The sequence below is a fragment of the Rana temporaria genome, chromosome 1 (genome assembly GCF_905171775.1).
Source record: "Rana temporaria chromosome 1, aRanTem1.1, whole genome shotgun sequence".
In the NCBI taxonomy this organism is placed as follows: Eukaryota; Metazoa; Chordata; class Amphibia; order Anura; family Ranidae; genus Rana; species Rana temporaria.
Window position 1 is genome coordinate 8,960,343 of NC_053489.1, and position 4,164 is coordinate 8,964,506.

Genomic DNA, 4,164 nt, shown 5'->3' on the forward strand with positions numbered 1-4,164 from the left:
CGCAACTTACGGAGCAAGTGCTTTGTGAATACTGCACTTGCCCGTCAAAGTTGCGGAGGCGTAGCGTAAATAGGATACGCTACGCCCGCACAGAGTTACGTGCTCCCTACCTGAATCTAGCCCATTATCTTTGTCAATCAAGCACAAATAGCAAAACTGTCACCGTATTTTTTTTCTTTTAAATAGAACAAAAAACAGATATATGCGTTTGATCGTATAATCTTATAGATAGATGGAAAGAGGGGAGGGTAAAAAAAAAAGGGGGGGGGGTGTAGAAAGATTACAGACATTTAAAGCTGAGTGACATTCATATATGTAGGAAAAAGTATACGGAGGCTTGGAGATAACGTATTTTCCTGTATTAAAACCAATTTTATGTAGTAACCAAATGATAGTTTCATTTATTCATTTTTAATGGTTATAAGCCTCGTACACACGCACGGTTTTCTCGGCAAGAAACGGCAAGAAAACTGCTGTCAGAGCTTTCTTGCCGAGAAAACCGTGTGTGTATGTGCGAGGCTTAAGACCATTAAAAATTAATAAATTAATAAATAAGTGAAAGAATTAAAACAAATTGGGTAAAAAAAAAAAATCAAAATTCAAATAAAGTAAAAAGGTAGAAAAAAAATGATTGAAAAATAAAAATTGGGAAAGCAGAATTATGTGCCGAGCATGTAAACTCTGAAAAGTGCCAGCTATCTGCAACAATCTTTTCACCAGATTACTTTCACTTTAGACAAAACATGAACAGAAAGGTATTTCATAAAGTAAGCTTTTAAATAAAAATAAAATAAAAAATAAATAAAATAAAAATAGAACTCTTTAAAACGTATTAGCCTAGCTTGACATTTCTGTTTATTTTAGGTATTTATTTTAGATAAATATTAGAAAAATTAGAGACCTACCTTTCGTTATCTTCTTGTGAGTTGAAATGTAAGGCTTTCGGAGAAAAGTGACAATAGTCCTATATAGGGGGGACAGCAGTCCCATGGACTAGACCCGGTCTGTCCTATTTTCCTCTGACATACTGTAATCATTCAACCTCTATGAATTATTTACCATACATAAGGTTGCCATAATTTGGTCCCTTACTCTAAGATGGCCATATAAATTCCTTGAGGTACATTTGCTGACACTGCCGATTGTACAACCTTTGCCCTCATTTGCCTTTATTTGGGTGTGTTGGGCCATGAAAGAGCCGTATTCTGACAATATTTCCAGTATACCAAAATAGTTGCCATTGTGTGGGGATCCAATAACTTGGTCAGTGGCGGTGGGTCACTAAAGGCCGCCCCCCTCTCCTGTCACTCACCATAGATAGATTCATGCATTGCATGAACCTATCTATGGTCGCCGCTGCCACCCCCTATTCATGTGCCCGTCCCCTTGTGTGGCGCCGGGCATATAAATTACATAGTTACATAGTTAGGTTGAAAAAAGACACAAGTCCATCCAGTTCAACCACAAAAAACAAAAAAAACTAAATAAAAACACAGTACAATCCTATACACCCAAATCCATACCCACAGTTGATCCAGAGGAAGGCAAAAAACCCCAGCAGAGCATGAGATCCAATTTGCTACAGCAGGGGAAAAAATTCCTTCCTGATCCCCCGAGAGGCAATCGGATTTACCCCGGATCAACTTTACCTATAAATCTTAGTACTCAGTTATTTTATGTGCATTTAGGAAAGTAAAGCCAGTGGTGGCTTTTGTATGGAAGCACCTTATTAGAGCCGTGGGCTCTAGCAGGCTTCCAAAAAAGTAAGCAGTGGGCGCACTGCTGTGTGTTCGCTGCTTACTCAGTGTTGCGTTACTGAAGCTTCCCTAACACTGACCCGCCTCTCATCCAATCAGGTTGCCGGGTATGTTACCGGTCACCTGATTGTGTGACTATGTTTCATGAAAAAGTTGAATGGGGTGGGCCTTTGTATGTGCCTTTTGGAGGAGTAAATAAATATAGAAATACTAGAATTAGAGAAAAAATAAACAACTTTTATTTTTCTGCCAAGGGGCAGTAATACCACAAAAACAAAGCATGAAATAAAACCATGTTACAGTTTAGTTTTTGCGCTATAAACAATTCTCCCTTTCCCCTTCTTCCCTCCCTCTTGTCCCTCCCCTCCCTTCCTTCCCCTTCTTCCTCTTATCCCTCTTCTCCCTCCCTTACTCCCTCTTCTCCCGCCTCTTCCCCTTCTTCCCTCCCTCTTCTCCCGCTTCTTCCCTCCCTCTTCTCCCTCCCTCCCTCTTCTCCCTCCCTTACTCCCTCTTCTCCCGCTTCTTCCCTCCCTCTTCTCCCTCCCTCCCTCCCTCTTCTCCCTCCCTCCCTCCCTCTTCTCCCTCCCTCTTCTCCCTCCCTCCCTCCCTCTTCTCCCTCCCTCCCTCCCTCTTCTCCCTCCCTCCCTCTTCTCCCTCCCTCCCTCTTCTCCCTCCCTCTTCTCCCTCCCTCCTCTCCCTCCCTCTTCTCCCTCCCTCCCTCGTTTCCTTCCCTTTTTTTCCCTCCCTCTTCCCCCTCCCTCTTCCCCATCCCTCTTCCCCCATCCCTCTTCCCCCATCCCTCTTCCCCCATCCCTCTTCCCCCATCCCTCTTCCCCCATCCCTCTTCCCCCATCCCTCCTCCCCCATCCCTCTTCCCCCTCCCCTCCCTCTTCCCCCTCCCTCTTTCCTTTCTTCCCCCCTCCCTCTTTCTCTTCTTCCCTCCCTCTTCTCCCTCCCCTCCCTTCCTTCCCTCTTATTCCTCTTCTACCTCCCTCCCTCTTCTCCCACCTCTTCTCCCCTCCCACCTCTTCTCCCCTCCCTCCCTTGTCTCCTTCCCTCTTCCCCCTCCCTCTTCCCCCTCTTCCCTCTTCCCCCTCCCTATTTCCCTTCTTTTCTCCCTCTTCCCCCTCTCTCCCTCCATCTTTCCCTTCTTCCCTCCCTCCCTCTTCTCCCTCCATCTTGCCCTTCTTCCCTCTTCTCCCCCCTGTTTCCCCCTTATTCCCTCCCTCCCCTCCTTCCTTCTTCTCCCTCCCTCTTCTCCCTCCCTTGTCTCTTTTACTCTTCCCCCTCCCTCTTTCCCTTCTTCCCTCCCTTTTTCCCTCCCTTCTTCCCTCCCTTTTTCCCTCCCTTCTTCCCTCTCTCCCTCCCTCTTCCCCCTCTCTCCCTCCATCTTTCCCTTCTTCCCTCCATCCCTCTTTTCCCTCCCTCCATCCCTCTTTTTCCTCCCTCTCTCTTCTTCCTCTCTCTTCTTCCTCTCTCTTTTCTCTCCCTCTTCCCCTTCTTCCTTCTCTCCCTCCCTCTTCCTCTTCCCCCTTCCACTTCCCCTTCTTCCCTTCCTCCCTCCCTTCCTCTTGCCTATCTTCCCTCCCCCCTCTTCCCATCCCTCCCCCTTTCCCTTCCACTCCCTCCCCCTCTTACCCTTCCCCCCTCCCTCTTCCCCTTCCCTCTCCACTGCTCTTCCCCTTCCCTCTCCACTGCTCTTCCCCTTCCCTCTCCACTGCTCTTCCCCTTCCCTCTCTTCCCCTTCCCTCTCTTCCTCTTCCCTCTCTTCCTCTTCCCTCTGCCTCTCTTCCCCCTTCCCTCTCCCTCCTTGTACATACAACATATAATACACACACATGTGACATCCCAATAAACATTATGATTGTGATCTTTTTTTTTTTTGGGTTGTTTTTTTGGAAGTGGGTCATGGTAATGGCAAAAAAATGTACAGGTTAAATAAAAAATAATAATAATAATATATATATAATTTTTTTTATTACAGTGGAACTTCGGATTGCGAGTAACGCGGTAAACAAGCGTTTCACAATACGAGCGCTGTGTATTTTTAAAAATCATGACTTGGTTTGCGAGTGTTGTCTCACAAAACGTGAAGGATTCAGGCCACAGCGGTGTACAGTTTGGCCTGAGGTGGGGGGGCGTCATAGCCATTCGCAAATACTTAGTTCCTGAGCCTTTCCAAGGTTTTCCAAGGTCAGCCGAGCTGTCCTCTGGCCTTTCCGTGTGTTTATGAGGTTCTCTGATGCCCCCCCACCTCTGGTCACATGTGGTATTGAATGCCATTTAAGTCAATGCGGAACAAATTATTTTTGTTTCCATTGACTTGCTTTGATATACGAGTACTTTGGATTATGAACATTCTCCTGGAACGGATTACGCTCGTAATCCAAGGTTCCACTGTATTTGG

General features: G+C 46.1%; 1 protein-coding gene across 1 annotated transcript in view; it reads right to left on the minus strand.

The window, feature by feature from the left end:
- LOC120924504 (probable N-acetyltransferase CML1) overlaps positions 1 to 1,041 on the minus strand; it is a 42,024-nt gene extending 40,983 nt beyond the window's left edge. The window contains exon 1 of the mRNA XM_040335471.1: positions 906 to 1,041. The gene's annotated coding sequence lies outside the window, so the exon portion shown is untranslated. The remainder of the gene's footprint in view (positions 1 to 905) is intronic.
- Positions 1,042 to 4,164: the final 3,123 nt, after the last annotated feature.